Source organism: Sciurus vulgaris, assembly GCF_902686455.1.
Source record: "Sciurus vulgaris genome assembly, chromosome: 6".
Taxonomy (NCBI): domain Eukaryota; kingdom Metazoa; phylum Chordata; class Mammalia; order Rodentia; family Sciuridae; genus Sciurus; species Sciurus vulgaris.
The window spans coordinates 97,329,749-97,357,521 of NC_136466.1; the positions used below are offsets into that span (position 1 = coordinate 97,329,749).

Here is a 27,773-nt window from a genome sequence, read left to right on the forward strand (position 1 = left end):
TGCTACTTCTATAGAAAACTTTAGGTCAGCAGCAGATGTTGGTAAATTCCTACAGAAATGCATGCCCAGAGAATGTTGTTTTTTTTTTTTTTTTTTTTTTTTAAATGGCAGAAATCTGCTAGCTATTCCTGCCTTATCTGCAACAGCTGAGCAATCTTTCAGTGCCACGCGGAGACGGAAAACTTGGCTCAGATATAGCGTGGACAAGCTTGCCTTAATCACATTGCTCTTTTACATGTGCACAAGGACATCAACATTGACAGTACAGAGTAAAGCAGCCATTTGCTGAAAACAACTGTCAACGTTGTCAAGTTTTTGGAACCTCTTATAATGTGATTTGTATGACAAATCTTGTGGCATTTTGTTTGTCAGCAACAGTAGTGAATTTCCATGTATCTGGAAAGGAAGGAGAACTGTTCAGAAGTGGATTGCATTTCTTTACACAGACTGTATTAAAGGAAAACAGTTATTAATTTTTAAATGACAGATTTCAAATAGAACTAGAATTTTGAAGTGGAATTTCAGTTCAAATATCACATGAGAGTATGTCCCCCCTTTGGCTTAAACCTTGAAAATCTGCAATAGTCTCTCAATTTTCCTTTGTTGCTCTAAGTTTTGAAAACTGTTACTGTAAAATTATTAACCTCTCCTGAGGCCTGACTGCATCAGCAATTAGTAGAGTGCATTCTAAGTGATAATAGTAGGACCTGTCCTTTCCTCAAGAAATAGGTGTGCATAACCATAAAGTTCATAAAAAATGGCTGTACTAAGTAATCCATAACCTAGTGCACACTAGTGTTTTTTAACAACGTTCCTATTAAGAAATGATGACAGAGACCTTATGGCTCATTACATAACAATATTTTCCTATTTCTACTCTGAGATGCATCTTTTATACAGCTCTTCCTTAATGTGCTTCACTGGACTGTCCTCAGCCAAGGTCCTCCTCCATGTGGGTGGAGTTAGCTCGGACATGCTCATGCAACAGACCACGAATACTCCCTCTGTGCAGATGCCAAAATGCCCTTGGATGCCTGATACTAGAATACTAACCCAGCCAAGAAAATCTCAGGTTCTTCACATCTACACTCGCTATGGTTTCTTTAGAACAGATTTGCCAAAATCTAATGAGAGAATTCTTTTTTATGCTTCCTTCCACATGCATCTGGTTAGAGAATTCCAGAAAAAGTATTCCCTTATGATTCTTTTCCCCTGTTCTCAAAAGTATGCTCAACATAATATTTAGAATCACCCTCATAAATTAGGAAACTGATGGTGTTTTATTTAGCAGAATTGAAAATGATGAACAGAATTGAAACACACTCTTATCATTCAAAGTCAAATGCTTTGCTTCAAACCCATTATACACGGTTATCCCTCTTTTCTTTCTTCCTTTTATTTTTCTAGTAAAGTACTGGATAAGGTGCCCAGAGTAGCCTTAGAAATAGAATGCAAATTCTAAGTTCTAAAAAATAGAGTGCAAGCCACATAATTAATTATAAATTTTCTAATAGCTGTACCAAAAGAGTAAACAGAAAGAGATAAAAAATAATTTCAATAATATATTTTTATTAACCTAGTAGATCCGCAATGCAATATAAACAATATTAAAATTAGTAATAAGGTATTTTGCACTCCTCCTTCTTTCCTTTAAATCTTTGAAATATGGTCTGTGTTTTATACATACAGCACATCTCAGATAGTAGGCACATTTCCAAACTCCGTAGGCCCCTGTGACTAGCTGCTATCATATGGGACAGCAGAGTTCCAAAGGCTTCGATTCTAGTGCTGCTTTGTCCACATGCTTACATAACTTCAAGTAAATCTCTATTCTACTGAGTCTCCATTTCCCTGTCTTTTAAAAGGTTTTTAATGACTCCTTCCCTGTTTAATCTGTGGGTAGTTTGTGAAGAGCACATGGAAAAACATATTCAAAAGTAGTTTGAAAATTAGAAAGTTCTCTACAGGCTAAAATTTCTGTTGCCATTTCCACTTTAGTTCCCCAGAATTCCTTCATCTTCCCTTTCTTAAAAAAATGTTTAAGTTTCTAACTGTTCTTTAAAATCATATTTGGAAACACTTGATGATTTTTTTAAAAAAATTACTGCTAAATACTTACAGTGTTCATCTTCCCCTCCACTTAAGATCAATTTGCCTTCATAAAATTAGCTTACCTTGTTTGTGAAGTCACTGTTTCTAAAGATATATTCCATGGCTTTGACCTCCTCCCACCTTCTAATTGTCGTTTGATGACACTGGGCTAGAACTCAGCTGTGTATCAAGGATGTATGGAGATTAAAAGGCAGGACTTCTGTACCTAGATTTATTTTAAATATTCAGCTTTTCCCTGTTTATAAAAATAATTAAAATTGATAAAAATATGTATAGGTTTGAAATATATATACACCCCCCACCACCAATTCATGGTCCTCTTCTGCACCCTGTCTGGTCTCCTTCTATCCTAAGTGACCTCATCATCCTTCTTTTTTTAAATTATTATTTTATTTGTTCCTTTTAGTTATACATTGACATATTTATACAAACATGGAGTAGGTCTTATTCTAATTCAATCTAAAGCAGTTCACAGGAAAACATGAATCTAGAGGAGAAAATAAAGTTTTCTGAACACAACCACTTTTCTAGGTCAAGTCTCCTTTCTTTCGTCTTCTTTTTTTTAAATTGTTTTTAGTTGTTGATGGACTTTTATTTTATTTCTTTATATGCAGTGCTGACAATTGAATCCAGTGTCTCACAAAAGTGAGGAAAGCACTCTACCACTGAGCCACAACCCCAGTCCTCTTCCTTCATTTTTCCTAAAATGGTTTTTAGCTAACATTTTAGCTAATTACTTTCTCACGGGTAGAAAATTCGAACTCGTGATTCTATCGCTGCATTTATTTAAATTATGAAAACCTTCTTTGCCATACAATGATTCTTACTGGCTATCTTCCTCCCAGTTGTTTCAAATTCATGGCCATAGTGTTCCTTCTCTTCTTCCTGACTTCTCAACCTCTTCACCAAGTGTTTTTAGACTAATGCCCAATTGTAACTGCACCCTTTCCTTTCTCCACCCTTTCTCTTTTATTTACTTTGAACTCACTACCTAGGAGACTCTAAGTTGGCAGTAACAAAAGAGCTTTGAACTTTTTGTTTCTTTACCAACAACTGCTGTCCTATACCCTACAAGGATATAATTTTAAAGAACTTATACATTTAACACATTGTCATAAAACATCTAAATGAATCTAGCAGAATATATAAGTATCACTAGCTACCCAGTTCACCTACTATCCCAGCAAAACAGCAATCTCTCTGAACAGTGATCTAAACATTTTGGGGGTCTTAAAAGGCTTTTGAATAAGATTTTAATCACCATTTCCAGTGGTGTGTCTACATATCAGCTGCAGCCCTGCTGATTAGAGCATCAATACCAATTGATTTTTCTAACACATACTTGCAAAGTCTATTGTATCTCATTGCACACTGTACACTATTGGTATTTAGCCAAAGCTAAGAGGGAAAAAAATATTTTGTGCACAGAACACATGGGTCCAAGAGAGTTTCCTAATTCCCATGAGAATATGAGAATCAGGTACTCAATGTCACACTAAATGGTTTCTTACTGTTAATGTGTTTAGTGACCACAGCCTCAAATAATTCTCTTGTCCAGAGCCCAGGTTACTCAGCTGTATAATAACCTCTAAAGTCCTTCGCAAAGGACTCAGGATTCATGGCTTTAATTTTGCCACTGATAATATGAAAAGTATACTCCACACAGTACTGAGCAAGCATTCACTCTCAGCTCCCACTATAATGAAATTCTAATTGTTTCGAAAGTTTAGGAAGGATAAAATGGTTAATCTCCATGATGACAAAAGGAAGCCAGGAAAATAAAGTGACACACTTGAATGAACTGTGAGGAAATAAAGTGCACAACATGCGATAATGCCATGACTCCGTGTTATTGCGCATTTCTGGGCTGAAAAGATATGGCTTGATGGGTAATTTGTCATGCTGTGCAATAGAGAACAACAGTAAAGAGACTTCAGACAGAAGAAAATTACACAAATAGTAGGGTGGAAAGGTATAATTGAAGATGGCAAAAGATTGAAAGAAAGACATTTAAAATTACTGTACTGACCTACTAAATGCACTTGGGCGTGGAATCCTGGCCTCACAAGAAGAGGCATTAAATGACTGCGGGCTGTGACACTACTGCGGAGTAGTGCCAATCTCCTGAGCTCTCAGAGAAGAAAAACACCATGCACAGCCTGATGGAGCAGCCTCAACCTGCTTTCTTAATGAAAGGAGTCTGGGCTTCAGAAGGCAAACTTAGATAGGAAAAGTTTCCTGAAAAAGTTTGTTTGTTAAAATTATAAATATATTTTCTCTAGTATTTTGTGGGTTTAACTAATTCCTTAATTTTCTGAGGTCAATAAACCTCTACACTACAACTGCAAAATCAGTGTAATCGTTTTTTTAAATGAATCCATGCAAAAGAATTTTGCTTCTCACATCAGGTTACATTTCTTTAAGGTGAAAGCATCCTGGAGAGCAACATGGCATTGTGCAAAGCACATCCAAAGCTTTGAGAACCAGGCAACATAAGCACGACCCTGCCTCTTCTGCAGGCTCATTAATCGTACAAAGCTCTGGGAAAGTTCCTTAACCTCAGGAAGTCCAGATCCCCTTTTCTGTATAAGGAAAAGCATACACCAGATACTTTCCAAAAACGTTTTTCTAGTCCAAAGATTCTACTGAAAACAGCAGATGCTCCAAAGAGCTTCTCCATAAAGGTTATTTGATTTTCCTTCCCGGTATTGCAACGCAGGAGATGTCCCAAACAAGCTTCCTTTGCAATGACTCAAGTCACTCATCTACTTTGTTCCCTTAAATTAAATACGCCTCCTATCATGTTAAGATGATTACATGGGAAACAAAAAGTTTGAGACATGAGTTCATTTCCACTTCTTACACATAATCATAATTTATCTTTATAAAGTTAATTCTTAGTGATAATAAAGAATTTGACTTTTTAAAAAAGAAAAACGAAGATGCTATCCTTGATGATAATACTAAGTGAAAAATGAAGTGGCAGCAGTTTTTCAGTTATCAATATTATTATCATGTCCACATTGCCCTGTAGCTTCTTCCAGGAAGGAGAAACTTCTAGGTTATAATACGTGTGATACTCCATGACCACTCAAAAATAACTTCCAAAGGGAAATATCTCAAGTACATTACAGGTAGGGCAAAAAAGTCATATCTATGATAAATGAAAACAGGATTTCCATTTTTAAAATATTTTGTCATTTGAATAAAGGTAAGATAAATGAAATCTTAATAAAACTAGTCCTTCTAGATGACACTATAAGGAATAAGTAAGAGATATCAAACTTGTAAGGGTAAATAAATTCAGAAAAGGTCTAGGAAGACTACACAGGACAGATGTGTGACATATAATGGGAAAACATTGAGTTAAGCCTTAGCTTTAAAGGCACAGTAGACAATTACGCTGCCCTCAAAAGGATCTTAAAATCACAAATAGAATTCTGGGTTCAACTTCATCATCAGACATCATTTTATATTGTCTTCTGTTCTTAAATTCTTTTTTTTTTTTTTTTCAAGTTAAATAGTTTGTGTGTGTGCGTGTGCATGTGTATTTGGCAGGGGTAGTGCTGGGATTGAACCCTGGGCCTTGTACATGCTGAGTACATCCTGTCCCATGAGCTACAAATCCCAGCCCTTTCAATACATTTCATGGTTCATATCTGCAAATCATAATGCTGACAAAAAAGAGGAACAAGTACAATTGGATGTGCAACTCTATCCAAAGACATCTTTTCATTAGTTCATTTCAGTACGTGACACTTTCAAGTGGAAAATGCATGATGGTAGAATCTAGCAAAATCTTTTCCCAACTTCCATGGTATGTGATTAGTTTATTACATATAACAAAGCAGACCTATATGTAATTTCTGACTAATATCAATAAAATAATTTATAGATTTCCATTTAAAAATTCAAATATCATAAAACTAGAAAAAACATAAGAAAGTCACCTGAGCTGGAGTTTTATGCATTTGAGGTTAATCTTTTGAAGAATGTGGTTAGCCAAGACTCAGTCCCCAAAGACACAAAGACTTATTCATCCACCAAGCAAGAGTCTTGATGACATTTAAGGTCTTTTCCTGCTCTGGGATTGTATCATGTATGAAAATACATAATTGTGCTTGAGAAAATTCTATTCAAAATAGTTGATCATATCAGAGTCAAACACTCAGAATTCTTGAGTCTCTGTTTTACAGGTTATTTATAGAAACCTACTCAGGGTCATGAAAGTTATTATTATTATTATTATCAATATACAAATGACCAGATCCAAATGCTGAAAATTATTAAAGTTATAAAAAATTTCACTTTCATTTATACATTTGATGAATATTTATTAACTATCTACTATGTTCCAGATACTGTGCTAAGTATTAGAAATAGGGAGGATTAAAACAGATATGAAACCCTCACAGTGTCTAGTGGAGAGAGTAAGTAATAAAATGAGTAAGAACGAAGAATGGTGACAGTTTAGATGGGACAAATGCAGGGAACTTGAGGCTACAGAAGGGACCTGTGAACCCTCCATGGGGAGATATGGTGCAGCTAAGACCTAAGAACGAAAGGTAGCTATTTTGTGCACCGTGACTCTCACTTCTGTGTCTTGGCACATATCACCTTCACTCCGGCAATGCCCTTCCTTCCTCCTCACTGCTTCTCATCCTCTTGGGTTCAGTTTCACCTGCACGCTTCAAAGAATTCTTCCCTGAATCTTCCAAACTTGTACTAGTTTGGAGTAGATGCTATTTCTTTCTTACTGTTCAATGAACCATATGTAGCTGAATCCACTGGTCTAGCATAATCTCAGTCTCTTGGACTAATAAAATCAAAGAAAATGTTTCTCAGAAGCATCTGAGAAGGTTTTTCTAGCTCTTGATAGCTATCTCCCTCCTAACTACTGCTGAAACTGATCCACAGAGAGGGCAAACGACGAAAGGAAAACCAAGTCCAAACTACTGGATTAAACTAACCCTGAATCCACCCTCCCTCTGGACTTTCAGTGGAGTGAGGCAACAAATTTCCTTTTAACTAAAGCCATTTGAACTTGTGTTTTCTATTACCTGCATAGAAGAGCATACAAATGGAATGGATTCAAACTAAAAAGCTTCTTCTCAGCAAAAGAAGCAATAATGTGAAGAGAGAGCTTACAGATTGGGAGAAACTCTTTACCACATGCACCTAAAATAAAGCATTAATCTCTAGGATATATAAAGAACTCACAAAACACCAAAAATACAAATAACCCAATCAATAAATGGGCTAAGGAACTGAACAGACACTTCACAGAAGAAGAAATATATTAGATCAAGAAATATATGAAAAAATATTCAACATTTCTAGCAATTAGAAAAATGCAAATCAAAACTAAGATTTCATCTCATTCCACTCAGGATGGCAATCATCAAGAATACAGGTAACAATAAAGTTAGCAAGGATGTGGGGGAAAAGGCACACTCATACATTGCTGGTGGGATGGCAAACTGGTGTAACCACTACCACTATAAAAAGCAGTATGGAGATTCCTCAGAAAACTTGGAATGAACCCACCATTTGACCCAGCTATTCCACTCCTGAGTTTATACTCAAAGGACTTAAATTCAGCATATGACAGTAATGCAGACACATCAATGTTTATTACAGCTCAACTCACAATAGCTAAACTATGGAACCAACCTAGGTGCCCTTCAATAGATGAATGGACAAAGAAAATGTGGTATATATATTCAATGGAATATTACTCAGCTTGAAAGAAGAGTGGAATTATGGCATTTGCTGGTAAATGTATGGGGTTGGAGAATATATGCTAACCAAAATAGGCCAAACCCAAAAAACCAAAGGCAAAATGTTTCTCTGATATGTGGACACTAATTCACAATAAGGGGTGAGGGAGCAAGGGAAGACTAGAGTTACTTTAGATTAGATAGGAGGAAGTGAAGGAAGGAGAAGGGATATGGGGTTAGGAAGGATAGTAGAATGAAACAGACATTATTACTTTATGTACATAAATGACTTCATGACCCATGTGATACTACAACATGTACAATCAGAAAAATGAGAAATTATATCCCATTTATGTATGCTATTTCAAAATGCATAAATGCATTATACTGTCATGTAAAACTAATTAGAACAAGTAAAAAAATTTAAAAAACATTATGGGTAGAAAAATGTGTCTTTTTCATCTAACACACTATTTAGCACAGAGTAGCTACTTCAAAAAAAAAAAAAAGTTTCCTGAATAATTGAACTAGGTAATTCAAAGAAAAATCTGATGATGAAATTATGCATTTTATACCTCAATAAAATTGAAAACAATTTCAGTTTTTCAACCAGGATTTTTCAAAGCTATATTCAGAAAGTTTAACATTCTTTAGAGGCTTTCCTACACTATAAAGAAAATAAATATTGTCCTCTGTTGTTCTAAGCCTCCTTTTGGGGTGCCATCCACCTTTCCCCACTATCTCCCTAATGCCAAAAAGCAGTCCCTCTCACTCTCCGGTGACCAGAGGCTTCCAATTTCTTTTCCCACCCCCTTTCAAAACATGCTCTCCAGAAAGAGCTGATAAGACTAGTCACACTGAGGTCTAATGATTCATTGGAACCAAGTGTTATAATTTTTAGAGAGATTTGCAAAATCCAAAGATTTTAATCTCTAATTATGCCACTTCAGTTACCAGAAAGCAGATAAAGTGGGCATCTGAGGAGCTGACAGCTGACTCAGTGGACATAAAATAGCAGAAAGAGATGACTGATTTCCCTCTACACCAGCAACTCCAGATATTGTCATCCATGGCCAGCCCAACAGCATGACAAGGTCCTTCCTACTCTTGTCCCATTTTCTTAAAAGCAGATATATCCAGTTACCAATGAACAATGTCTACCAAGGGATATTCCTACCTCTAAGAAGTTATGGCTATAGACGTTATCAGTGACATAAGATTTAACACTATCTGTTCTGGATCCCATTTGGAACTAACATCACAATTATAGCAAGTATCTGTATTAGAAACACCTCTGACTCCAAATTCTATTAGCAAATTATAAATAGTGCTTGGTTTTTTACAAAGATGAGCAAATTCAGGATTCTTTGTTCTAGATCCTAAATACAGATGAAAACTAAACTCTCAAATGAAGTAGATGTCCCTACATAAATTCTCCAGTCTAAAACAACCACAAACTGATTTGGCTATAGGTTTTTTTAAATCAGGTATTCCAGTACCACCTTCATTGCCAAACATAAAAGCATCCCATTGCACACCTCAACAGAATTACCTGTACATTCTTAATGTCTTTTCAAGTAATTTTATGCACTCAGCACCCTATACATTAGGGAAAGAATGGACGCATGCCCTATAGATTTCTTATAAAAGCAATGCACCTTCATAATCAGACTCATTCCTTAATTTTGCTTACTTTTTTTATGCAGCTACATTAATACTACATTGTCAGACAAAGACAAGGATGAACATGAGACATGAGACCTTAGTTTCAAAAAAAGCAGAAGAAAACAATACAGCCTTCTACTTCCACGGAGCAAGTGCTGAGTTTGTGAAAAAAACAGCTCCCATTTTATTAAATAATAGTGTTCCTGCAGGGATGTCTGAAGTACTTTGCAAGGCTAATTAGGACAGATCAATGTACACTTACCTCTCCAGAAGGCTGAAAGGTGTGTAGTGACTATGTGTCATTAAAAATTTACTTGACCATGGGCATCAGATGTCCATGAGAGAATGACCCTGGTGAGCACTCTAAGTTTCCATTTTACTCATGTCATCCTCAATGATGAAAAATGCCGTAGACACCATTGCTTTGATCCAGGCTCATAGCAGCTGATGTGCTATATATGTTTGAGAGGGTGGTATCAATTAACTACATTATCTATAAAGCAATACTTGCAATTACTACCACTTCACAATTTATCATTAACACATTTGGCAGATTTTTTCCAAAGTAACATTTATTTAAAGGTTAATCAAAATTCTTAGAACAGCATTTATTATAATGTGATTTTTGATAATTGACTAAATCAGTGGCTCTTAAGAAAACACCCTTGTCTCAGTCCTGCTCAGTATACACCACAGTGCCATTTGGGGAAAAGAAATACATATTAGAAATGTTCATTTCAGACCTCGTCATGGAAGATCATATATTAATGTAATCAGGTGGTACATTTACATGCTCATTAGTAATCCATCATTAGTCCAAATGCTCACTATTAGGAATAAATGTACAACGAGTTATTCAGAATACCCAGAAATAGTATTTCTTATTTAAACATTCAGAATAAGCTGACTGAAATAAGTGCACACCTTGAATTTGAACTTTCAAGGCACATCACAGAAGTCAATCAGTTATGTCAGGACACTCTTCCATAATAATCTCAATTATAAAATTCCCTGCCCTTCCCTAAAATAGGAGATGGGAGTAGTTCAAACATAATGAATCTCTCTAATTCACTGTAACTGCAAAAATTCCTGATGAAATGTGTGTTTAAATTTTCTGCTTTAATACATAGCATGCCACTAAAACCACATTAGTTATGCTTTATGCTGTTTAATCATATGTCAAAATCTGTAAAATCTGTTCTTGCATGCTAAGGTAATTTAACTGCAATTAATCAATCAAGAAAATAAATAAAATACAATAAGTGCCAAATAATACAACTCCTTTAAAACAAACCACTATCTACACATTTGTTCTAAAAACTCTTACCAGCATCACAGAAGGAAAACACAATAAAATTTAGACTTTGTTGAATATTTCTCTCATTAATAGCTTGCTCTAAACTTACAAATGGTTTACACAGGTCTTTGACATGATCTGGTTTTCCAACAAAAATGTGAGCAACTTGAAAGTCAGGCCTATATTTTTATGCTCTGAACCCAATACAGTGCATTATTTCTCATGAATAAGGTTCAGTTTGTTGAATAGAAGAATCGAGTGATTCAAATATCTACAAAGTAAATTATTTCACCATAGAGGTGAAGACTTAGAAGAGGAGCATACTTTTTCTTTTGGCAATAATTACACTTCATTGGGATTTAACCAGAGATAGTTATACCCTTCATTAATTCTTTCATTTTTTCTTACAGCCATTTAAGAACCTATAGGGCAGGTTGGTAGATATGTTTGTATTTGTTCCTCCAAATGAAGATTTTTTTCCAACTATGTAATTTAACAGTTGATGATTAGAGTTTTGGACTAAGACTAGGGAGGACAGATAAATCCTGGATCCAGCCAGCATGAATTTATTAAGCACCAACTGAAAAACCATGCTATGTTAGCAAATAAAAATACACTGTAGAAGTCAAAAAGATAACCTGACTTCTAGACTTTAAATCCAAGAGGGCATGTGCATGTCCATTCAGAAGCATCTCTGGGTACACGCTGCTCCATGCAGGGCACCAAAGAGGCAGAACAGCCAGGAAGTCTCAGTTCTTGTCAAGGGACTAACAAAAGAAATTGATGAGTGACTATATCAAGAAAAAGTCATGATATCACTGAAAAATTACAAACTAATTTCCATGGGAAACTCAAGAGAGAAAAACTGAAGAATTCATGGAAGTCTTAAAGAAGCAAATAGCATAAAAATAGCTCCAGAATTTCCTAGATAAGATAAATTGGAGCATTCACTAGTGATGAGGAAATTGAAAGTAAGAGTTCAAAGTTTTCAGAATAAGTTGCTTATTCACTTGAGGATGACTTAACATAGTTGTTCTCATCAAATTAGTTCTGGTGACAAAAAATAATAACTTCTGAATAAACAACCATCAAGAAGTACAAAGAACTCTGAAGACTTTCCCTTCCAAGGTTCCTGATAGAAACTATTGGTGAGCTATCTCACAGCTGAAAGCATCCCAAGCACAACACAAAAAAGGAGAGTTGCTCTTCCTGCCCACATAGCACCCACCTCATTGTCCATTGCTGTGCTTGGCCCTTGGCCACATGTGTCTCCTGAACACTGGAAACATGACTAGTCCAAACTGAGTTGTGCTGTAACAGTAAAATGCACACTAGATTTCAAAGACTTTCAAAAAACAATGTAAAATATTTCAATAACTTTGATATTAGCAATCTTGATATAATAGGATTTTGATATTATTGACTGGAATATAAATATTATTACATTATTTTCACGCATGTCCTTTTACTATGAATACTGGAAAAATTCAAATTAGTTTTATGACTTCACATTGTATTTCTATTGAACAGTGCTAGTCGAAAGGCATTGCAAAAAAAAAAAACAAAACTAACTTTAATATTATACCATACCATTCAGCAACATCTCCTGATGCTTTAATATGATTCTTTGATATAAAACCTAACATAAAGAACAATTCAATGCTGCTACCCCAAATTTGTGAAAAACAAGAACATCTGTGCTGGTTCCTTGAGGTCTTCAGCCTCACTCTGATCTCATAATAGGGGCATCGTTTCTTATACCTCCCTTTTTCTCTGCCTGGCAGAAAGCATGAGCCTGAAATGCAAATTTATTCAACTGCTGAATATGGCTGGAGGGGGGGGGTCTTAGTTTTCTGGTTTAGTTTGACCTTGTCCCCTCTTTATTATTTGCTTCGGTTTTGCTTTTTAAATTTCCAATCAGTGAGATGCCACACTCTTCAGAGTTTGGGAAGACTTCTTTTGTCTGAGGCCTTCTTCCCTGTTACAAGTGTGAACCATGATGTGCCTTTAGCAACATAGGCTAGTATGCACATTTGATATCACAAATGTGGAGCTGTCACTACCCATACCTGTTACCAAGGGTCAGCTGTGAAGTCGTGCAAACAGCTGGAAGTAATAAGTCATTAAATCAAGCAGAGGTCAAAGCAACTATCAGAAATACCTAAAAATCAAGCAAGTAGTGGTTATTATCAGGTCTGATCCTATTTTTTGAAAACCACAGAGTATAATGCAGGCATAGCAACCACATCCAAATATCTAAGAAAACCTAGCAGAAACTGAGTCCCTTATCTAGAGAAGGGGATAATTTCTGTAACTATGGAGTCACACTGATCCCTGGGACTGAGTTCAGAGAAATGGCCTCCCCAGACCTAGTGAATCACACAGATTTCTGTTGAGAATGAGCAGTAACACAAAGTTCAGCTATTGTAGCTGAGCCATTATATACACCCATAAGGAAGAGAAAATTAAAGGCTTGAACATGCTTCCTATTTCCACAGGGTGTGATCCAGGGACTGATAGGCTTGTCTGAAGGTGGGAGCATCAGTTTTGCTCAGTTGGACACAAGAAAAGAAAAGAGATGGGGCCTTTCTCTTTAAAAACTGGAGTTATATTGGTGACTAAGGAAACTTACAAAAATAAAACCTCTTCAGTGGCATCTGAAATCTATCAAAAAGGCAACTTGATTCCTGTTAATTTCTATCCCTCTCAAAAAAATGCTTATAACATTGTTTAGTAACATGGTTATATCTACCTGTCCAAGGAAAAGCATGGAATATGTGGAGTGTTATATAATCTGAGAACATCTATAATAACTGCATATTAAAGACACAAATAAGAATAATAAATAACAAATAATTTTCTCAAATTCAGAGAAAGAGATAGGAAAGGACATAAAAGAGACCATGGCATATAGAAATCCATACCACTCACACAAACTAACAGAAGGCAAAAAAGAAGCATTCTAAGTCAACTATATTTTTGACATATTCTGTTTTCTTAGAAGGATGTTAAAGCATGCAGCACACAAACAACCAATTTTTGTTTCAGAAAATCAAAAATAATAAAATGTTAAAGTGAAACATAGGACACAATTGGCCACAACAACAAAAGAATGAAAGTTCCAAGAACTAGTCAATAGTACATGACCCATTACATGTAAAATATCTAGAATTTTTTTTTTAATGGGTCAAGAGCTCACCAATTCACAAACCAAAAAGAAGGAGGAGGAGGAGGAGGAGGAAGAGGAGGTGGAGATGTGAGTCCAAAGACAGAACTATGTGGCCGATTTCACAAATTATATTTGGTCATTTAAAATTGTCTACTTCCCTGATAAAGGTAAAGGACACAAACCAAAGCTGCCTACACACACTTTGTGATTCTACCTGAACGAGACTCAGACCAGATTAAAAACTTCAAGAACATTTCCTTCCTAGTGAGTATTCCAGACTCAGACACCTTCTGAGTCCAGTGGTGTCTCTAAGGAGGTTCTCCTGGCATGGGCAAGAGAGGTTGCAGTTAAGAAAAAAGAAAGAATCAAAATATTTCTAGCCCATGTGTTGTAAGACATTTATTCATGGATTTGTGAAATTTAGAAACAGTCTAATAAAATTTCTAAGACAACTGAGTTGCCACAATTTGACAAGAACCTAAATTCATATTGAGCGGCTTTTCTAGAGACTCCTACTCATATCAACAAAACAAAATACAGATTTCCCCTAACATTCAGAGATAATTCTACTTAGCTCCTAGGAGGAAAAACACACTTATAACTTAAGAAAACTCACAACATATGTCAATCTGTCACCAAATTAGAATAAGCTGCAGTAACAGTGACAAAACCCACTGCACCCATGTTCATCCTCACATGCAAAGGCTATCTGAAAGCAAGTCTGAGGGAAGCTTTGACTGCTCCATGCTAGTGGCAGAGCAGGCCACAGGTGAGCCAAAGCTGTGTAATACAGAATTCACTGATGCCTAAATTTGGAATGAAGCTTCATACTTATGTTAGAACATGTTGTGGGAACATGAGATTCCTGATGCTTGATGCATACTTATTCTTACACAATGCGGGACTCATACAGTTAAGGCATTTTATTGAGTCATGTGTAAGCAGGACACATCACTGGTGTAGTGAAGGCGGAGTCAGTCTGAACCATTCTGCTCCTCTGTTACCGCTGATCCTCAGTCAGAAGCATGACCTGACTGGAAAAGTTTAGAGACGAGATTATTCGCAACAAGAGGAATAGGAACAAGATATTTACTATTGCTTAGCAATGTGCTGTTTCTCAAAGGTTCGTGTACAGGAAGTTTGGTTTCCAGTGTGGCAAGAAAACTTTAAAAAAACTGGGGCCTAGTGGAAGATGATTAGGTCCCAGGGCTCCACCTTCATGTATGCATTAATACTGTCTTGAGGGGATAGGTCAGGTGTGATAAGAAGAGTGAATTAGCTCTCACAGGAATGAGTTATTAAAAAAAAAAAAAAGTCTGTCCCATTCTTCAAGCAGTCAGTTTTCTTTTCACTTTTTTGTCATGTTGAAGATAATACTAAGACCCCAGAGGCATGCTGTTTGGACCCTCCAGGTACCAGGATGAGGGGGCAAATAAACATTACTTTTTAAAATACCCAGTCTTAGGTATTTTGTTATAGTAACACAAAAAAAGACAGTATTTGTCCATATGTGTACTATGCACTACTTCTTCTTGACTCTGGATTATTATGATATATTATAATAAGCTATTTAATTCTCTATGTCCTCCACAACATTGCACTTCTTAAAAAATATTTAATCTGAAATAATTAAAATAATCAAAAATGTGCAAATAATTGACAGGTCCCATGAACCCTCAACCCAGTCTCTGTTTCCATGTTAACATCTTACAAAACTGCGACATCCAAACCTGAAAATTGACATGGGTACAATCTATAGAGCTTGTTCAGATGTCACCAGATATACATGCACTTATTTGTGTTTGTATATGTGTGTAGATCTCTAAGCAATTTTATCATGTTGTAGTTTTAAGAAACCATTAGCCCAAACCAAACCCTTAACTACACCATCACCACAAGAATCCCTATGACTAACCCTTTATGTCTTTATCCCTACCCCTTCCCCTGTCCTCTCCCTTGCCCATAGCAACCACTACCCTGTTCTCCATCTCTATAATTATGTTACCTCATAAGAGTTATATAAATGGCATCATTCAGTAATGTATCTTTTTTAGCTAGGTATTTTTCACTCAGCATAATTTCCTTGAGGTTCATAGAAGTTGTTGCCCATAACAACAGTTCATTATTCTTTACTACTGAGTAGTATTCTACAGTGTAACTAAATCACAATCTATTTAATCATGCACTCATTATTGACATTTAGGTGTTTATAGATTTTGGTTATTACTAATAAGTTTGCTAATCAAGAACACAAGCAACAGGGTTGAGGGTGTGGCTCAATGGTAGGGTGCTTGCCTAGCAAGTATGAGGCTGGGTTCAATCCCCAAGACCACATAAAAAATAAATTAATAAATAAAGATATTGTGTCCATCTACAACTAAAAAATATATTTTAGGGTTGGGGATATAGCTCAGTTGGTAGAGTGCTTGCCTTGCATGCACAAGGCCCTGGATTCAAACCCCAGCACCATGAAAAAAAAAAAAAAAAAAAAAAATATATATATATATATATATATATATACACACATATATATTAATAAAAGAATACAAGCAATAATAAATGTTGGTGATGATGTGGGGAAAGGGGTACATATATCTAATGCCTGTAGGATTGCAAATTGGAGCAACCACTCTGGAAAGCAGTATGGAGATTCCTCAAAAAACTAGGAAAGGAAACACCATTTGACCTGGTTATAACACTCCTCAGTATGTACCCAAGGGACTTAAAATCAGCATACTACAGTGATGCAGTCACATTAATGTTTATAGCAGATCAATACACAGTAGCTCAGCTATGGAACCAACTTAGGTGCCCTTCACCCAAGTTGAATGGCTAAAGAAAATGTGGTATAAAAACACAATTGAATATTACTCAGCTATAAAAAAGAATGACTTTTGCTGCTAAATGGATGGATCTGGAGACTACCATACTAAGTGAAATAAGCCAGTCCCAATGAACCAAAGGTGGAATGTTCTCTCTTTTATGCAAATGCTAATACACAAGGGCAGGAAAGGGGAAGAAGAGAAGGTTAGAGGATTAGACAAAGGGGAATGAAGGGAAGTGGGGGGGATAGGAATAGGAAAGACAATGGAATGAATCAGACATTACTTTCCTCTGTTTACATATGAACACACTACCAGTAAAACTCCACATATGTACAACCACAAGAATTCGATCCTAATTAGAATAAGTTATCCTTCATGTATTTATAATATGTCAAAATACACTCTACTGTCTACTTTCATGTATATCAAAAAAGAGCAAATAAAAAAAGACACACAGTTCTGGTAACCACCACTTGAAACAGTACAAGCTAAATAAGGTAGAGCTATTACCATCAAGGATCCAAATAATAATAATAAAATCTGAACACACAGACAAAATAACAAAGTTGTTATGAACACTCATGTTCAAGTTTCTCTGTGAAAATAAATGTGCGAGATTTTTTTAAGGGGAGAGGTAGTGTCTTATTCACCATGGTATCTCTTCCCCACACTATAGGACACATAGTAGGTAATAAAAATATCTGTTCAAGAAATGAATGAATGAGTCACAAAATTGACTCTTAAGGCCTGAAAATGAAATTGGATCATCTGGTGGAAAAGCATAACTAGGTGGGAGGGAAAATGCCAACAAGTGGTCCTAGAAGCTGTACTGTCAGTTTCAAAATTATAGTAGTGAGGGCTGGAGCTGGAGCTCAGGGGTAGAGCACTTGCCTAGCACGCATGAGGCCCTGGGTTCAATTCCCAAGAACAACCCCCCTCACCCTGGCAGAAAGGAGAAAGAAAAGAACAAAGGAAAGGAAAAGAAAGCTACAGTAATTTATTCAAGGGCGTTTCCTACACACACTACAGTCAAAATGTTCAAAAATTCATTTCAGCTATTGAACTTCATATTAAGATGCTGGTTGGATAAATAAGGTATCACTGAACTTTTTTTTGAAACAACTGGGGAAACTTCCTGTTCTAGCCCAAATGGACTGAGAGAGATGGGATGGACCTTCCTTCTTGAAACAATCAAAATAAAAGGAAGGAAGGAACGGAGCAAGGAAACATAATGCATGAAACAATGGTTTTCAAGACATGGGCCAGCAGGCCATGAGGGATGAAAAGCTAAGAGGTGAATCCTACCAGCGACCTAGCACACTGCCCTGAGGGCTTCTCAACAGCAGCTCAGGGAGGACACCCAAATGAGGGGAGCCAAAGACCCTCAGTTCAAGAAACAGAACTGAAAGTATGAAAGAAAGTGGCCAGAGTTTGCACCATGGAGTTGCTGAGAGAAAAGAGATGCAGGACAGAGAGTACCCTCAAGAATTTAGCAGAGTACTAATCTGGGTGTATACATGCAGAAATTGCCCAAGACTGGGGAAGAAATATTTTGAAAGAATTATAAAGGAACTGTGCTTGGCATTCATACAGGCTTAGGAGTAGACCTTTAGTCATTAGTTACAATGGAAAATTTCATGAATCGTGTTGTTAAGTAGAAACTTAACAGCAGGCAATAATTCACCCTGTGCATTTCTCTGGTCTCACCTAACATTTTAATCCCCAAAAACAACTGAAAGTAAAAGGAGCAAATGACTCTAACTGTATAGCTAGCTGGTACCATAATCATACCAAGAAAGAACAAGTCCATGTGGTTTAAAATCACAGAAATATATACATTCCTGTAAGGGGAGAGAAGTCTACACAAGGTATATGCACATTTCTCCTGATGGTGGTTATCTCAGCATTATTATTCTGAGATTGTTGTAAGTGTATTGTAGCATAAAGCTAATAAGCATACTAGTATTATTAAGAATTAGAATTATCAGTTTGGAAGAAAGGACACACAGATAAAAGATTTATGAGTAAATTAGTACTTCTTGTCCTTGATATATATTAAATTTAAATATTCCTATGAATCTCTATATATTTTATCTTAAAATCTAAAAAGAAAGTCAGGCATGGTAGGGTATGCCTATAATTCCAGTGGCTTGGGAGGCTGAGGCAGGAGGATTTGCAAGTTTAAAGCCAGCCTCACCAATTTAGTGAGGCCCTAAGAACGTAGCAAGACCCTGTCTCAAAATTTTAAAATAAACATATAAAAAGGGAGCTGGGGAATTGGCTAAGTGGTTAAGCACCCTGCATTCAATCCCCAGCACCCCAAAAAAAGAATTAAAAAGAACATATATTCTATCTCTTTCCTTTGAAAATACCTATACTAAAGGGTCATGTTAGCAGCAATGAGCTCTTCTAATTTCAAGAACATAGTTTACAAGTACCATTCCCAAGACAAAACAAAACAAAACAAAAACAAAAACAAAACAAAACAAACAAACAAAAAAAAAAACCACAAGTTCTTAGAAAATTGCCTGCTTCCATGTTTGGAAAGAAAAAGTTCAAGACAAGACTGTTAAATTTTGTCATATGATTTATCATAGAAACTCTCAAAAATTTGAGGTTCTTTCACAAATACATAGGTAGTAACTGAAATAGACTCAGTAACCAAAGATTAACAATATGGGCATCCATAAGTATTAACAACTGCAATGGATTGAAAACACATCAATGTTCATAATGACATTTTAAGAATAACATTGATTACTTTTTGAGGTTGGTTAGGAACTCTACATTGTGCTGAGAACTGATAAACAGAACAAATTAAGAATTTATTCTGATTTTCTTATATAAATTGAAACTCAAAATAACAAACTAGTTTATCTTTAAAGAAGCATTCCTGCCAATAAATGAAGAAGAAATAATAGAATTATACTACTATTTTGTAAACCCTAGGAATAAATTAATGTAGGCAATGATCATCAATATCTGCTAACATCCCAAAAACAGGAAGAAGCAGTTTTGCCTCCCCTCCCCTAAATGAATATGATCAAAATTTTAGCCTTAATTACCAATTAAAAGGTAAGATCCAGGACAGAGAATGTTATTAAACACCTCCACGGGAATCAGCAAATTAAGACTATGGAAAGATCTGCAACACAAATAATTTAGTTTTTTCAATGAATAAGGATAAAAAATAGAAAACTATATGTGAAAAGAAGAGAGATATATTACCCAATTGTAATATGGAAATTATCTGAGTTCTGCTTCCAAAAGTAAAATGTATAGAAAATGATACAACTAGGAAAATTTGAATATTGGCTTTGTATATCTAAGGATAGCAATGAAATGTCAACATTTTAGGTGTGATTAACTTTTTGGATACAGTTCATTTTTCCAGTTCAAAAAAAAAAAAAAAAAAAAAACAAGTCTTAATCTTTAATGCCTACTGAATTACTAACATAAAATTGTTATATTTGGTATTATTAGCTTCAAAATAATTTGGGGTGGATGTGGGAAGCAGAAACAAATGATGAATCGAATTCCCCATAAGATGATACTTGCTGAAGGGAGTTGTAGGTTTACATAATTAATTACACTATTATTTCTACTTTAAAATATGTTTGAGATTTTCATGGTAAAAAGATAAACTTGATACTACATAAACAAATACATAAAAAATTGAGTTTGAGGTTAAGGTCTGAGAGCTCACAGTCCATATTTCTGAATGAAAATACTTTCTCATGCATGCAGAAAGCAGAGAAGGTATTCCACAAGAATACTAAAGACTGATTTGTAGGATTCCCTTGATGGAGGACCATGTTTCCTTCACACAGAACACTGGTTTAGAGTAAAGATAGGCCTTTTTTTTTTTTTTTTTTTTTTTTAATTAGGTCAGTCAATATGACATGGCTGATTGCCTTACTGAGGACACAAAAAGACAAAGAAGGAGCCACAAAATGTGGATCTACAAATGTGGTTGTTAGTTCTCCCTCTTTTAAAATAAGGCCAGGTTTCTGAGAACCCTAATAGAGCAAATATGACTGCTCTCCTTTCAACGGTATTCTTGCAACTATAACCCGTACAATTCCATTTTCTATTCCTGACTTTCTTGTTTTCTATTTATTGCTCTCAACTACAGTCTTCAATTCACACTTCTTTGCTTTTAGTTTTGAGGTGAGGAAGAAGAATCTTTGAAGGTGTTCAAAAATTTTCTTGAAGTCAAATAAATCATTAGAAATTACATTGTATCGGAATATAGTTGTTTTGTACCAGGAGGGACACTCTGAGTAGCTTGTCCAAGGTTTTACCAAAAATAACAAGAAATCTTCTCTCTCTTATTTGAAACCTATCCATCCAAAAGGATATAACCAAGTCCAACCAATGTAGCTCCTAAAAGGGTGAATGTTGGGTCACCAATTTTAAAACACATTTAATCATGATCCCTAGTTCAATGTCCTATAAGTAACCAGCATTCAATAAATTAGTTGACAGGTTTTTTTAATCAATGCAAATTTAAAATTGGCAATATAATTTTGTAAATAATTATTTTGCTTATAATATTACCATACTGATATTATAAAAATATCATCATGCATCCTAATGTTCACTTTCCCTAAATGCCTAAAAAGGTCATGGGAGCAGATTTAAATTCTGATGTGTGGTTTGGGAGCAGAATCAGCTATGGAGAAATAAAGTTAGTGAGCATCTATGTAGGCTGGTTACATTTTGAAAATTATTTGCAAGATTTATTACGAAATTGTAACTGAACTTTTCAAAAAATATCATCATACTTAGAATTTTTACTAAACTATCTTTTTGATGTGATCATGTTTATAAAGCCCATTTTAAAAGTTGCAATCCTAGGCTTATATAGCAATATTATAATGTCTTTCTATCAACAATATTAAAAACATTCATCTCTGGGAAAATGTTGTAGAGAAATTCCAGTGCAACGATAATCTAAATACTTAAGTAAATGTAAAAAATAATATTGTATGTCAGAATACCAATGGATTAGAATTTTTTCCAAAGGGTATTTTAATTTCTCATGAAAGCAAAATACTACTTTCTGAAATTCAGTAGATCACATGACAATATTTCTTAAAATTCAGCTAAATAATGTTGAAGCACATTTGTTCTTTAGGTATTAATGATTTGGGTTATGGTCCAAGGTAGCTGACATGCAGATAAGAAATAACTGACAACAACATTATATCTATATAGATTTTCATCTCTCCACATTTAAAAATGTGATCTACACTAGAATTATGCTGTCCAATATTATAGCCATTAGTCACATGAATGCTCTATAACTGATATTAATTAAATTTAAGTAAAATTCAACATTCGGTTTCTTTGTTGCACTAACCACACTTCAAATTCTCAACAGCTACATGTGGCTAGTGGTTAGCATATTGAAAGTATGTGCATACAACATGACCAACATCACTAAAAGTTCTACTGAACAATGTCAGTCCATAGTAGACCAATTACTGATGAATGGAATCTCAAAAGTGTGTGTGTGTGTGTGCGTAAGGTAATTTTCCCTTTGGTAAAAGACGTTGAATTGAATCTATCAAGTTTAAAGAATATTTTTGGAAAATCTATATTCTGATGTAAATATTTAAAACTGTGCCACAAGCATTTTAGTATAGATTTTTTCTTCTTGTGTGAGAATGATTCCATTTCCTCAAGACAGTGAATTATACCATTAGTCAGTCTTCTCTTCAATTAGTGCTTTCTTCTTTATAAAGCTCTGTTCTAATCCTTCTCTGCTTCCAACTTTACTCAGCAACAGTTCGACTTCTACTGCACAGCAAGGAATTCCTATTTTAGAGAGCGCAGGGTGTCAGGCCTCAGACTCCATACATGGGAAGTTTGTAACTAATACAATATACTGACTTCCTTGTCTCATCTTTTTATTGGATTCAGAAATGTTAATGCCTTCCCAAAGTTCCACCCAATTGTGTAGCCTAACACAACTTCTTATCTCTCAATTCAGAAAGATGCATTTTTGAAACATATAAAAAGAACCATGGAAATGCATAAAGAATGAAATTTGACATAGTTATGTGATAAACAAACTGAAAGGTTTCTGTAGTTAGATATTGAATATAAAGAGTTCACAAAACTGTGAGATTCTCTCTACCACTTACGCTTTACTAGGAACCATGCTGCAGAGGAATACTGGAGAGGCACATGTAACAAAAACAGATGAAAATATTATGAAAAACACACAAACCACCGGGCATTTAAATGCAACTCCATAAAGCCTCAATGAAAAGTAATATGACTGCCTGTATTTAAAAGACCAGATAAATCTTATAGCATATCGAGATGATATAAAAGAGAATATACAGAAAACTTTTTAAGTATTTTCATGAAAAAGTATATAAATAATCATGAATAATTACTTCAAATTGAAAGCAACTTGATTTTATAGATAGTACAAATATGAAAAAGATAATGAAGTTCAGATAAGGAAATAGTTTAGTAGAAATTTCAAATATTTTAGTAAAGGATCTTTCTCCAGAGTGACAATGTGTTGCTTGGAAATTAAACTTTCACATTAGATTTTATAACTTCTGAAAATAAATTTGAACCTTAAAATAATCTACAGAAAGGTAAATTAGTTTGGAGAAAAAAAAAGAAAGAAGAAGAAGAAAAAGAAATATGCCAGCCTTCCAACCCCTTTTCCAAATAGATACTTGCATTAGATAATTACACTTTCTTTCAAAATTCTCTATGGAGTTTAAACAGACAATAGCATCTCAGCTCACATGATTACTCCTCAAGAAGCCCAAAACCAAATTAATTGTTATTAATGTTTACCAGTAAGATATTCTTTTTCAAGCAATTTTTTCTTCATCTTTGAACTTTAAAAATGTTTTATTACATTTAGGAAACTAATCCTGGCACAAGACCTCTGGAACATGGTTTTTCAGACACTAATGGGTCTTGGAAAAGTTTGAAACTCTCAATTCATTAAGACTTTGAGTAGCTGTTTTGTACCTAAGAATGAGAATTGATGGAGAGGTTAGGACTAAACACATAATTTTATGAAATATGATGAAAACATAAGGGTTTTGTTATGACGCACATAACAATCAAGAACCTGTTTCTTTTTAGCAAGCTCCTAAAAAATACCTCCCGTATAATTATTAAATAAAAACACTCACTCATTCAGTACTCAGCTAGCTTTTAAACTCTGAATAAGAGAAGTACACAGTGAGAGAGGTACTTACATGGTTTCCTTGGATACTGGATGATGCTATTCAGGTCTATGTTTTTATCTGAAAGTGGTGCCCTGCGGAGAAATGAGGCTTGGTGAGTGGCTGTTTATACATAGTAAGTAAATAGGAACTTTGTTTATTTTACAAAGCATTTTTAATTTTGACCCAGATTTCTTTTACTCATCACGCCCAACCCTTGTAAACAGCAATAATATGGTAGAACAGGTATTCTGTACAACTCTTTTTAACTCCACTTAAGAAATCATAATTATCAAGGCAGAAACTCAGAATGCTTTGGCTAAGAACGGTACTCCTTAGGCTGCTTTATATATCTTGACTACTATATTTATTTCAGACGTATTACTGAGTGTTGCCTGCCTCTCTAGTTTCCTTTGCAAGGAATTTTTCTGAAGCTACCAATAGAGATATTCATCCAAAAATTTCACATAGATGATAAATATCCTTACCTTAACCAATGAGTAAGAGAACCCTAGCTTTAGCCAGCTTCCAACTAACAGGGGTTTCCACAGACATGAACTGCCATGTCAAGTGCTACAGTAGAAGCCTAGATTCCCAATAGTTTAAGTGCTATGAGCACACAATTTCCACACTCAGTCTAACAGAACTACATGCTTTCTAATTTTGGTAGCATGATTAATCCCTCCTATGTGATAAGTTTGAACCTTCTAATATTTCTTTGGGTCGAGAAGAACAAATGAGCTACAGCAAAGAATGGCAACTAACTTTAATGCTTAACACGATTTAATAACCTGAAATGAAGTAAGTGTGTGCTATGTTTCCATTAAAAAGTTTCCAGCCACAATTAATTGAACAAAAACTTGTCTTGTTCCAAGATTATTCTTGGAAATGTAATTTTAAAGCTGTGTGAAATGAGGAAACTTACTTTTTTATACCATATGAAAGCAATTTCATTTTTTAGGAATGATTTTTGGATAGACTTCCGATTGGATATTTTCCATTGGAACTAGTAGTGGAGGGGCTTCAGAGGGGGGAGGGGAGGGAAGTAATTCTGTGTTCTTTTGCCAGCACTGACAAAGGTCTGGTTGTCAATGATACCTTTACAGCTAAATTTACTCCAGAGTGACATGAACAGGTGCACCTCGGCCTGCCAGACACTTGTGCAGAGGGATCACGCATCTCGCGGCTTGACGATCAGGGGGCTAAGCCTCGGTCTTCATAGAAAAGGAGAGGAGGCAAGCGCAGCCCAAACTGGGGGGTTTCTCTTCAAAGCCAGCTGGTCTGGCTTTATTCTACAGGAATTTTTTTACCTGTCAGAGTTTGGACAACAAAGCCCTCAGCAGGTGCTGACGGGTACAACTTCCTGGAGAAGCAGAAAGGCACTGGTGAGTTTCAATTGCCAAATTATATATTTTTAATCTCTAAAAATTGATTTTGTTATCTTGCAAGAAGCATTGCTGTGGTACCTACGTTCGCAGAGCTGAAGAGACCACTGGAATCAGAGCCAACTAACTCAACAGTGGGTTTGCCTTCTGTACAATAGAGAGCTGCTACTATTTGACAATTTTTAATTTTAAAAAATTATAAAAGAAATAATTTATATTTTTAATATTGGTCTCTGATTACTCTCTTCAGTGTCAGAAAAATGAAGAGTTAATTACATATGCTATTTGCCTAACTAAATAGCATTTTAATCTCTTTTTAATCTAATTTTGTCACAATCTTTTTTGAATAAAATGCTGAAATTTTTTTTCCAATAAATCTCCAAAATAAAAATATGAAATGATACATGCTCTTTTCAAAACTTCTATGGGCTGGGTTTTTTAATGTGTGTTATAGGAATATGATTAGAGATAATAAGGAAGTTACTTAATTTAAACACATGTATTGCATAGATAATTTAATAATTAAATGTAACCACAGTTTCTCATTACTTTACAAAAAGAGTTTTTGTTTTTTTGTTTTTTGTTTTGTTTCAGAGAAAAACCTTTGAATAAACAAATAAGACAGTACTAAAGTATGTTTTTACGTCATTGATTTCTAAAATTAGTACATTTATATATTTGGTATTTTTGTTTTGTGAATTCAAAAGTTTAAGCAAAAATATTTTTTTCAGAATAGGATTTTAATTAATGGAAAAATGAGACCACATGTTAGGACATATTTTTAAAAAGTGATTCTATTTCAAGGACTCATTCTTTTAACTATGCTTCACAGCATTTCTCTACAAATTGTTGTATTATAGCAAATTGAAAACATTTATTTAAGCAAGTAAGCAGCTCAAAGCTAGAGACTATACATAGTAAACATATGAAACCATTTTAATAACTAAATTCCATATTTGTAAGCAACATGGGCTAATGAATGTAAAAGACATAACAGCATACATTGATCAAGAATGCTATAAATTATTATGCATAAAATCAATTTTCTGGGCTGTGGGGGGTAGAATTGGTACTTAAGAAGAGAAAGGCTTCTACCAATATAAATTACTAAGACTATGAGACAATTGTTTTATTCTGATGATCCCATAAATAATTTCCAATCTACATGCTTAATACTTTATTTGTAAGTGGGAAAAAAACAAGATCTGATTTTCCTAATGGCTAGTGTACCTAAAACAGTTTTAAATCAATGATTTGGATATGACAATAATTTATAGAAATGATACTCTTTGTTTTTTAAAATCATAAAATATTTGTGATTTAAAAGTTATCAGAAATGTTCCACCCACCAAAAATTCAATATTTTAAAAATAATCTTATCTAAAAACACTTTAAGGAACCCATATTTTAAAATTAAAACACAAATATTCTTTTTTTATAAATTATCACATACAAAACATACTATGAATTAAAAGATATTTTATTTTAAAGTATACATATACAGTGTTTCAAACCGCTGTTTTCATATGATATTTTGTCATGCTTCATTACAATGATTTGGATACGTGAGTTATGATAGTCACTGAATGTTTTTATCTAACCTCATTAGTCTCTTAAAGAATGAGTATGTATTCCATGCACTTGAGAATTTTTTTCTAGTCTGTTAGATACTACATTCCAAATGAATCAGAACACTTCTTTTTAGAGATGATAACTAATTACTGCAAAACTGAACAACTTACATTCTTAGGTCAACTTCAGAATTATATTTGTTAAGTTTTCATGTACATTAGTATTGACTATAATTATCACATTTTTTGTCATTACCACCAAGTATAAGCAATACAAAAGCTTCTAACAAACCCTTGTTTATGACTCTGTCAATTACTTAAGGGCAATAGAACCTATTAGAAACAATGTTAGTTAGATATAGTCCAAATATCCAAAATAATTAAAATTTACATTTTAATTGTGTCATCAATTGTGGACTTACGTCTAAAATCCAATAATTTTTCTCTTTTCATTATGAGCAATCATAAATCTCATGTTTGTTCAACATAAGGTTTGTCCTTTCTAATAAATTTTCAACATTGTGTCACAAAAATACCCATGCCAAATCCCCCAATGTATCAGAATAGTTTCCTTTAATAAGTTTTAGTAAGAAATGTCGTCTTAAAGTGACAGTCATTCATACCTGCCATAAAACTTGAATTTTAAAATGTGTGTATTTTAAGTATTATTTGCAATATATATCCACATCTTCAAGATACATTATCTGCAGTCGCGGCAAAGTAATCATTAACCTGCCTCAAAAAGACACTTAAAAAAATATTTTGTTTACTTTATATATTCATAAGGAAAATTAAGATTCTTCTAGCAATTAATTCCATAA

General features: G+C 34.6%; 1 protein-coding gene and 1 long non-coding RNA gene across 7 annotated transcripts in view; one reads left to right on the forward strand and one right to left on the reverse strand.

Moving 5' to 3' along the window:
- Positions 1 to 27,773, reverse strand: part of LOC306663841 — an 85,547-nt gene that overhangs the window by 45,958 nt on the left and 11,816 nt on the right. The window contains exons 1-4 of one of the 5 annotated variants that reach the window (XR_013764558.1): positions 24,485 to 24,630; positions 24,030 to 24,091; positions 14,919 to 14,997; positions 12,023 to 12,105 (exon numbers count right to left, since the gene is read on the reverse strand). This is a non-coding gene — a long non-coding RNA (uncharacterized lncRNA). Of the gene's footprint in view, positions 1 to 12,022; positions 12,106 to 14,856; positions 14,998 to 24,029; positions 24,092 to 24,484; positions 24,640 to 27,773 lie in introns of those variants that run through there. The other 4 variants (XR_013764559.1, XR_013764556.1, XR_013764557.1 and 1 more) reach the window with 4 other exon arrangements.
- MEF2C (myocyte enhancer factor 2C) overlaps positions 24,748 to 27,773 on the forward strand; it is a 162,198-nt gene continuing 159,172 nt past the window's right edge. For both annotated transcript variants that reach the window (XM_079144418.1, XM_079144419.1), the window contains exons 1-2: positions 24,748 to 24,797; positions 25,103 to 25,381. The gene's annotated coding sequence lies outside the window, so the exon portion shown is untranslated. The remainder of the gene's footprint in view (positions 24,798 to 25,102; positions 25,382 to 27,773) is intronic.